Consider the following 11,240-nt stretch of genomic DNA (forward strand, 5'->3'; position numbering starts at 1 on the left):
TTTAAATTTCTTTTTAATGTTTTATATAGTTTTTTTTAGAAAAAAAAAATTATATTTTTAGTTTGATTGGTTAGATAATGCCATATTTAGTGGGATTTATTTTTTATGTCATATTCATCATAATTTTAATAATGTTTCCAATATTTTTGAAAATAGTCTCTTTTATTTTTGTAAGGCTCGTTTTAACTCAAGGTGAGCCCTACGTTAGTATAATAGTTAAGCTACTTTGTGGGCCCGTTTGGTACGCAAGACTGGATTGGATTATTTATCCCACCCTGCTGGATGGGATAAATAATCCTAGACAGATGAGGTTAGTTGTATTAGTTATCCAGACTTTTAACATGTCCAAACACTGGATTGGACAAATTAACCTGTCTAATCCAATCCAGTCCTGCGTACCAAACGGGCTCTGTATATATAATAGAGTGGATAATTCTTTATTTTTAATATTTAAAATTTACTTTTTACTCTCTCCATCACAAAAAAAAAAAAAAAAATACGCCCATTCAACTTTAATTTTAGCTAGATCTACCACTCCTTAGATGAGAGTGCTTTAAGATCTACAGGCGAACTAATTGTTTTTATTTTACTTTTTAAAATTAATTAATATAGTAGATGAATCTGTATTATTGATAAAATAATATCTTATAAACCATGTGAAAAATTAAATAATAAATTTAAAGATTTTTTTTTAAAGAAAATACAAGTAATAATCGATTATATTATCTATATTTTTGTATGCATTCAATAAACGGTTTTTTTTTTACATGTGGCACCTAATGTTACATCTAAATTTCAAAAATAATGTATATTTTCATTTTAAATATTATTAACGTGGAATGTTTAGCTGACGTGGCACCATTTTATTTTTTTATTTATAATTATTTTTGGGTCATTTACTTATATTACATGTATCTTATACAATAAAAGTAAAAAGACATATATATTTTCTTATTGATTATTTCTTTATTTCATTTCTTTTTATTATTATTTTGTTTTTATCTTTTCTCTTTCACTATTTAAATGTCTCTTTTTCTATCTTACTCTCTATTTTCATTTTTCTCTTTATTCTATGTGATATTTTAAGATATGAGAGATATATATTTGTTTTATTTTTATATTTTTAAAATAAAAAAAAACTATTAAGTTACTTATTATACTAATTATATATTGATTAGTTACTATTTTATAATTATTTTTTAGTTAACAACTTAAATTTATTTTTGAATATTATGTTATGACTTAACTTTGTAATTAGTTTTAAATTAAATTTCAATAAATCTTAAATAATATTAACATATCATAATATAACTTCAAAATAAGTAATAAGTAATTTAGATATCTACAAATTGTGTTAAAAAGTTATGCAAGTTCTTTTATTTTTATTTTATCGTAACTCATTAGTTTCTTAAATAAATTTGAAAGTAATATTAATGTTGCTATAAAATAAAAGTAGCATAAAAATATCTTAATATTAATATATATTTTTTATTTTAATATATATTTTTTATTTAAGTTAACAGCTCAAATTTATTTTTAAAATTTAGTTAATTAGACAACTAATTAGTTTCTACAATAAAAATATAATATTATATTATATGTCTATCGACTTCTATAATAAACTTAAAATTACCAAAAATGTACTATAAATAATATTATGAAACCATAATATAATTTTAAAATAACAACTGATAACATAGATATTTATAATTATTTTTTTTTGATAACATATATATTTACAAATCTTGGTAATAGGTTATGTAAGTTATTTTATTTTATTTGTAACACATTAGTTTCTTAAATAAGTTTTTAAATAAGTTTGTAGGTAACACAAATGTTGCTAAAAAAAAATAATGTGAAAGTTTCATAATCAATAAAACAACATAATTACTTAATCTAAAAATGATCACATAATTTTAGAAAGGGGCTTTTTTATTTTTACACTTCAAATCAGTTTTTTTTTTTTTTTTTGTATTTTTACGGCATTCTACATAGAAACAATTATTGCAACTAGCGCTGCAACCACTTTAGAAATATAAACCGTAAATTTAAAAAAAAAAAAGTTAAAAAAATAATATATGGGGTAATTCCCCTTTTAGAAGTCACTAAACAAAAAAAGTGACCAAAATATATATGAAATCCTTTGAAATTGGTTGATATAATAAGTTTTGCTTAAGTCATTTAGTTATTCTTTAGATATTAAGCCAAAAAAAAAAAAAATAGACTCGTTAACTAAATAAAAATTAGAAATTAAAAGGTTGTTTTTATTTCATTTTTTTAATGACAAAAAAATATATGTTTCCCCGTATTAAAATAGTCATCTTAAAAAATAGGTTCCAGTGGTATTCTTTTTGAGCTAAAATAGCTAATGGTGAAATTGGAAACTATTATTTTTTTTAAAATAAAAAAACAAACTATTAAGAGATCGAAAGACATGAATATATTTTTTTTTAGAAAATAAAGACATTCAATTTAAAAAATGTAAATTTAAACAAAGTGCAAATAGTGCACGTAATTCTTTCATTTTTAAGAAGTTTGAATATAGATACACGGTATGGATCCTTAGTATTAAGTAATTTTTTATGTAAAATTATTTTTATAAATAATTTAGTAATCATGAATATTATTGAAAAAAGTCCTAAAATAAATAATAAGAACACGAAGCATTATTATTACACGTGTTTTTTCAAAAAATAAATTATTACACATGTGTTAGCATCTCAATGAGCCAAGTTACAAGTTTGATTATTAATTAATTATTGTATATTTTAAGGTTTGAGTATTTAAAAGACTGTGCACCCACGCTACAGAGGAGTGCAACCCAGTCCAACCTAAGATAATTAAATTTGTTTTTTTATTATTTTAAGGCCTGAGAAAGATAATTATTTAAAATTTGTTGGTTTTGAAAAGAGACCTGAAACAATTATTAAATACCCTTTTATGCTTTACGTGACATTGTAATCTAATTCAGAAAGGCCTAACCCCACCACCTCCTCCAATCACATCCAACTATAGCTTCCAGTGGAGCCCACGTGGCTGTCAGTTATTGGGTCCTACCATTTTTTAATTTTTACCCAAAAAAGCAAATTTAGTTTCCCATGCATAATATTCACAGGTGTCATATCACAAAGTTAAACTAAAAAAAAAAAAAAAGAATAAAAGGGAATACTTATTCATGCATGTTGGTCGTAAGGAATGTTTACAGTTGCACATTAAATTTTATTCGGCTTCTTCTTTTGTGAAAAAAAAAAAAATGGAGAATTTTTAAATATTCTATTTTTTTTTTTATTTGTATGTTTTATTTATAATTTTATGATTTAAAATTTTTAATTATAAAAATACATTTATAAAATTTTAAAATTCTAAAAATATATTTCACTTAATAAAAAATAACTAAAAAATGATAAAATATTAATTTCACGACAATTATAAATAAAGTATAAAACAATTAAAAATATCATAAAAATAACATTATAACAACTATAAATAAACTTAAAAATAACAACAAAAAAATAGTTTATTATTTTTAGTAAAGAAATATTTTTGTAAACAAATAAAAAATTTAAAAAGTAAAAATAATTTTGTTTCATCAACGTATTTTTGTATATATTTTTTTTTTCAATTTTTTATTCATTAGGTATATTTTCTTTAAAAAAATATATTTGGTACAATCTACTTGTAACAACAGTTTGATCAAATTGCTTAAAATTTTGGAATATAAGTAACTATAATATATATTATTATAGCAAATCTAATCAATAGACTATTATAAATATGATGTATATATTTTTAGCCTATATTCATAAAGTTATCATAAATTTGACACAAAATATAATATGAACTAAATTTTACACCATAATAAATATTATTTTTTTATTTACTCTTTTTTTATTAATTAATACAATTAATAAATTTTTATATCTTTATTTATACATTTAATATAGGTTTTATATACACTTCCAATAAAAATTTAATGTTTTATTGGTTTTGTTTTGTACATTTTTATGAAAATAAAATTTATTTTGTCTCTGGTACATTAGAGTATAATTATAAAATTTGAGCCAAACATAATATTGATTCATTTTTTTGAATTAAATTTAGCACAAAATTTATAAAAACTAAAATATTCTTATTAAAAAAAGTTGAAATTATAACTGAATATCAAAAACATGAATGGAGTGTATCACTAACTCATTCATAAATAGAGGTATACCATAAAAAGTAAAAACACCTCATAACTTATAACCATTGGCATGGTGGACGGACCTAAGAGAAAAAGAGGAAGATGAAAACAAGTTGTTTTACAATTTAGTCCCTTTTTGCATAGTTTTTATACTAATTTCTTTATATATTAGTGTTGGAATTTATTTTACCAGGATCTTAGATCTACTCACAAGTATGTTGATTAACACCCTATATATGAACTTTCTAAAACGATGAAATAAACACATAAAGTTTAGGAAACCTTACATTGGGTGCAGCGGAATATAATGACTCCTTCCGTTCAGATATCTAGCCCTTGATTCCTTTCTGTAGCAGAGCATTATCAATATCTGAACCTGGATCTCTTTCTCTGATTCTTTAGTGCTAAAACTCCTTCTTGCTAAAAGTCTTTCTTCACGATCTTCCTCACTATGATTGAGGTATCACTTGCTGTGTGTGGGCACTACTCTCACACTAAGAATTTCGAAATTCAAGAGGGAAGAAAGAGAGAGGGAGTGGTCGGCCAGATTGGGAGAGAGAAGGCTCAGGTTTTTCTCTGAAGGAAAAATAGAAAATTTAAGTGTAATTTTCCTGAAGCCTTCACTATCTATTTATAGCATTCCACTAGGGTTAGGTTTGAATTATTTGGCATTAAAATAATGAAAATATCAGTTTAAATTTCCTACAAAAGTGGTCGGCCCTATACTAGTGGATTTGGGCCTCACTTTTGCAATTTTGCAGTTTTATCTTTTCTGCATCTGATTTTCTCAAAAACGCTAATTTTCTAATTCAACCATTTAAATGCCAATTCTAACTATTTAATAACTATAAATAATTATTAAATAATATTGTCATTTATCATATTTATTAATTGAACCATACAAAGTATCATAATTAACAAATATGCCCCTAAAACTCTTTCTTTACAATTTCGCCCTTACTTAGTGAAAATTTCACATATAGACATAGTCTAAATTGAGAATTATAATTGATTAATCAAAACCAATTATATGAGTCTTACAATCAATATTATCTCAACTAGTGCGGGGACCATGGGTCTATATAACGGAGCTTCCAATAAGTAGATCAAGAATTTAGCACTAAAATTCACTAACTTATTAATTCTTCGTTGAATCCACGCATAGAACTTAGAATTGCACTCTCAGTTATATAGAATGCTCTATATGTTCCACCATATAGACACATCATTAGTTATCCATTGTTATAATCCTAATGTGATCAATGATCCTCTATATGAATGATCTACACTGTAAAGGGATTAGATTACCGTTACACCCTACAATGTATTTTATCCTTAAAACACTTGACCCCGTATAAATAATATTTCAGCTTATGTGAAATGAGTACTCCACCATTTATGTTCGTTTGGTCAAGCTCGAAGGAGATCATCCTTTGCTTACTATTCGCCAGATAGAAGCTATAGATTCCATGTTTATGATAGCGCTCCCACTCAATTGCACTACCGTGTTCCCAAAATGTACGTATCACCCTGACCTAAAAGTAGGCTTAATTAACAAATCAAAGAACACGAATAGCCTCTCGAGATTGAGCCTAATCATATCAGGATTAAGATCATTTGATCTAGGATCAACTAGGCGATATTGACTTGAATAGATATTACGGTAAGTTTAATAAATCTAAGTCAAAGTTCAATATCGGTCCCTTCCGATGCATACTCCATGCATCCAACCTGAGCTTTACTTTAACCAATGCTCTGGAAAGAACATAGCACTTCTCCAAATGCAAGTAAACTCTGTTGTAGATTATCATATCAGTAAAACCCTATGTGTAAAGCCCGCTTAGTTAATTTGGAAATTAGCAGTTGTTTATGTTTAATTATGAAATTATTTATAGCTATTTAAATAATTTATTACTGTTATTTATGGAATTCAGAAATGCATGATTATGTCATCAGTAGTTTTTATATTTCGCATTTCCATGTCCCAGTATTTTGGAACTCGGCGTTTGGCTCAGTAGAAATCACAACTTAGTATGTTGGTAATTTGGGGACGGGTTTTAGACATTGGGAATGTCGGGAATGGCCGGGAATTTAGAATGTCCCAAAAATACCCCTTTAGTATGATTTATGTGGTTTTAGGGTGGAGGGGCAAAATGGTCTTTTTGCCCCATTAGTATTTTGTCTTATGTGATTTATGAAATGGAAAATAAATGTTAATTGTTTATTTTAAGGGCTGAAATAAAATGGTTTAAGTGGCTTATTCTTTTATTTTCTCTCATTTCACACTTAGTAAAAAATTAGAAATTTCAAAAGAAAACTCTCTCTCTCTCTTTTCCTCTCATTTTCGGCTGGTGCATGGGATTCAAAGGGCTGGGTTTTGTTCAATCTTTCAAGTGAATTCTCATCCTAATCTAAGCATTTTTCCAAGCTAGGTTAGCTCTCTTGATTTCTCCTTGAAATTATGAAAAAAAATGATGAATATTGAGTGAAATGCATGATGATTTTGGTATATGTTGCTGCTGTGATTTTGTTGTTGATATATGTGGTTTAAAGCATGTTAATTGATATTAGTTGAGCTATGTTGAAAGCATGTTAGTTAGGTTGTTCAAAGCTTTTAGTTTTTATGTGAAAAAGTTATGAATTTTTGAAAGAAATGGTTCTTTTTGTTCTGTGAAGTTGCTGGATGTTCTTGTATGTTTTCAGAAGCTTATTCATGCTTAGTTGAGTAGAATTAACTAGGTTTGGATGCATGTTAGGTGGTTTTGCTCAAGCTTGAGTTTGGAACTCAAAGCTTGAGCTCCAATGGTGATTTTTGTGTATGTGCTTTCTGGGTGGTTTTGAGGCTTTAGATTTGTTCTTTGGGGTGTTTAGAACAGGTCTGGAAAGTTTGGTACCAATTGGGGTTGAATTGGTCGAGTTATGAGAATTTTAGTTGGCTGCCTGCGAGGAACCGGAATTCCGGTTGTGCATCCGAATTCGGATGAGGGTTCGCAATTCGAACCGGAATTCCGGTTGGGCAACCGGTCTGCCGGTTGGGGAATTTTTCCGAACCCTAGTTTTCCTCGTTTTTATGTTTTTAGGGGTATTGCCATGCTTTTTATCGATAGGGAAACTTTTAGTTCCAAGTTTTAGTCCCCGGGAAGTGATTTAGCGTGTCACTTATAGCGTTGTGATTTTTATGGTTTAGGAGCCAGTAATCCGCCACTCAGCTTCAGTTCCAGTCAGGTTGACCAAGACACCCGAAATCGGAATCCGGGTAAGATTAGTATAACAAGATGCATATGTAGATTACATGTTTAGCGTGCATGTAGGAAGCCCGCTAGATTACATTAGTTATGTATTTAGGCTTCGAACCATCCAACCCCGTCACGTCGGTACGAGCCGGAATATGACCGATGGCCGAGTATGACCGGCTCGACCGATCAGCCGACATTTGGTTGGTGGTTCGGTCTATTGACCTATCCCGTCGGTACAGCCGGAGTATGACCAAGCGGCGGAGTATGACCGGCTCGACCGATCGGGAGGATACTTGTCAATAGTACCGTCCCCCGAACGTTCAAAACTCGGTACCATGTTGGACATGGCGGTAGTGGCTCGGTACCATGTTGGACATGGCGATGGCGGGACTCGGCATCGTGTTGGACACGGCGAGTTAGTATTATGTATGATATTATTATGCTTTTCTTGCGAGTCCGTCGACTCACGGTTTACGTTTATGTGTAGGTAAAGGCAAGGCTATAGGCGATGGACCGTGAGCGAGCTTATGAGATTGTACATGTCGGGGCGGTTAGGCTGGAGCGTACGATCCTCGGGACAAAGAAGGCCGAGATTTTTGTAATCGTCGTTAGACGACTTTTATTTTGATGTAATAGTTAAACAGTGAAACTTTTTGTAAATATTTTTATAATCGGGATCCCGAGTCTTTTATAATATGTTTTACAAGTTTAATCAAAAAGCAAAATTTTAATCAATCACGTTTTTCCATAAACCTCGTTGATTAGCAACGAGCTGCACAGTACGGTTAAAAATCACGTAATACGCCTAAGGTAGTTAGGGTGTTACAATTTGGTATCGAGCCGCTGTGTTGTCTTCCGAAGATCGTCACGACATGTACAATCATCATCGCGAGCTAGCTCGGTTCACGGTTCAGTAAGCCTTTATTGCTGTAGTAGTTTATTTTATTCAGTTATGAAAAAGAAAAGCTGTTAGGAAGCATGTTAGTAGCACGATAGTAGAATAGGCGCATGTTTCATTTCTAATTTCCAAATTAAGCGGCATTAGTAAGCTCGCCTTGAATACGACCTGATATGCCAACTCTTGGTTTCGCAGCGGTTCTAACTAGATGGACGCCGGGCGGACTACCAGAGTCGGCAACTCCGTAGGGTCGAATCGGGGACGGGGAGCTCGGTTCCCCCACCGCCGGGGCCGAGGTAGAGGTCCCCGAGGCAGGGCTCGTGGCCGGGGTGATGAGAACCCGCCACAGCTGCCCGTGCTCCCCGGCCCGATCGGGGAGCCCCGAATCGGGAGTTACGGTTTGCGGAGATGCAAGCCGGATCGAAGAACAAGACCTCGAGATTCGAGGTTGAGACGGCGGGGTGCTCCCGCAGCCTCGTGCCCATAGTTCCGGTGGCACCCGCCCCTGCCGCCTGTGCCGAGATAGTGGTGGCGACCCATAGATTGGAACCATTGTATGAGCGGTTCCGGAAGCGTGCACCTCCGTATTCCCGGGAGGTCCGGATGTAATGAAAGCCGAGCAATGGGCGACGGTGATTACCGAATCCCGAATTTCATGGGTGTCACCGGTAACGACAGAGTGGTGTGCGCCACGTTTCAGTTCCAGGAGGACGCCCTGGTATGGTGGGACATGGTGTCTCAGATCCATGACGTCACCACCATGACTTGGGAAAGGTTCCAAGAACTCTTCAACGCAAAGTATTACAATGAGGCGGTCAGAAGCGCCAAGAGGAAAGAGTTCGTTCACCTGACCCAGCGGGAGAACATGAGCGTCACTGAGTATACTACTCAGTTCGATCGGTTGGCGAGGTTAGCCTCGGGAATTGTGCCGACCGACTTCAGCAAGAAGGAGAAGTATCTGGACGGGTTGAATCCCAAGATCAGGCATGACCTGATGATCACCACAGACGACAGCACCACCTATGCTCAGATGGTGGAGAAGGCACTGCGAGCTGAGGGCGCAGTGGGGTGCATGTCAGAATCAGCGAGTACTCAGGTTAGTGGCGGGGCTCCTACCCCTCCTGCATCAGGCTATAGCAGGGGGAGTAGTGGTTCGGCCATTGATCAGAGGAAGAGGGCACCCACTGCTTCCGGCGGCTCGAGTCAGAACAAGAGGTTCCGGGGGAACCAGAACCGAGGGAGTCGTCCTGGTGGTACTGAGACCCGATTCTCCTATCCCGAGTGCCCTAGCTGCAAGAGGCACCATCGGGGCGAGTGCAAAGGTCAGGGATGCTTTCATTGTGGCATGCCCGGACACTTCAAAAGGGAATGTCCCCAGCTCCGACCAGAGGCACCGAGAGCTCCAGCGATACCCACTCCAGCCAGGGTATTCGCTATCACGCAGGCTGATGTAGATGCCAGCCCATCAGTTGTCACAGGTCAGCTTTTTATTAACAACTCGCTTTATTCAGTGCTGTTTGATTCTGGGGCTACACATTCTTATGTAGCGGCCAGGGTCTTTAGTAAGTTGGGTAGACCCTTTGATAGATATGAATCAGGGTTTGGAACCCTGTTACTGTTAGGCTATTTTTAGCCTATGTTTTGGATCCAATTTATGTGCATTTCTAGCTGTGTTGGGACGGAATTACGCTTGTTTTCTATGTTTTCAGGTTCTTTGGAATAAAAGAGGTCTCGGGTGCAGAAATTCATTAAAAGACGTGCTGAGCCGAAGAAAACTCAATTTTTGAGTTTTTGTGCATATCTGGTCGCGGCTAAACACAACTTGGCCGCGGCTAGATCTCGAGAATTCAGAAGCATCAGTCGCCGCGGCGATGAAGAGGCTCGCCGCGGCGAGTTACGAGATACAGAGAGAGCCTAAATTTGGCAATTTCTCGCCGCGGCGAGAGGAAGCTTGGCCGCGGCGAGATCCCGTACGGACCAGGGGCATTTTCGTCCATCGAACCCTAAATTTCAATTATAAATAGAAAACTGCGATTGAAAGTCAGGGGGAGCGATTTGGAACCCTAAAACACAGCTGAGAGCGGCAGGAAGAGCATAGAGATTCAAGTGAAGATCCAGAATTCATCCACCAACAGTTCTTTTCTTTATTCCTCTTTAATTTATTTATGTTGAATATTGTCATAGGAATGGTTATGGATTTGTTTCTGAACTAAATTTCCCATTTAGGGAGGATGATGATTGTTGTTTAATGTTTTGCCTAGTTAATGTTTAATTACCATTCCTCAATTCTTGTGTGTGAAATTATCTTAATTTGTGTTTAATTTCATGTTTAAGATTGATCACCTTGTGCATGCTCTATGATCTCAATTCAAAATCTGAAAAGTGAGAATTGAGAATGCTAAAATTAAGATAATCGATGTTCTATGTGAAACGAAAGTATTCGCATGACTTATGTGACGAGTAGATTATTACTTAATGCTGATTTCATGTTAGTTTAATTAAGGAATTAATTAGATAACATGTGATTTAGAATCTAGAAGATCTGAAAGGAGCTAGGTTGTTTCATAATCTGTCATTCACTTCAAGAATAGGATAGTAATTAATCATTAACGATTTGGGTAAACAACAACAGGATTCTCCTCCCTATTGTCTCATCTTGCTTAACTTTAAATTGTGTTATTAAGTTTTCTGAATTTCTTTCATATTTTACTGTTTTTAAATCATAATTGCTTTTGATTTACCGAATAGAATCATAAGTATAATTTAGTGGTACTTAATCCAATTCCCTGTGGGATCGACCTCACCTGTGTGAGATTTACTACTTGATTGCGTATACTTGCGTAGTGTTTAAAATTATAGCAACAAGTTTTTGGCGCCGTTGCCGGGGAATTGTCTAAGATTAATATTACATAAAATTATACTA

The sequence above is a fragment of the Cannabis sativa genome, chromosome 6 (assembly GCF_029168945.1).
Source record: "Cannabis sativa cultivar Pink pepper isolate KNU-18-1 chromosome 6, ASM2916894v1, whole genome shotgun sequence".
NCBI classification, from domain to species: domain Eukaryota; kingdom Viridiplantae; phylum Streptophyta; class Magnoliopsida; order Rosales; family Cannabaceae; genus Cannabis; species Cannabis sativa.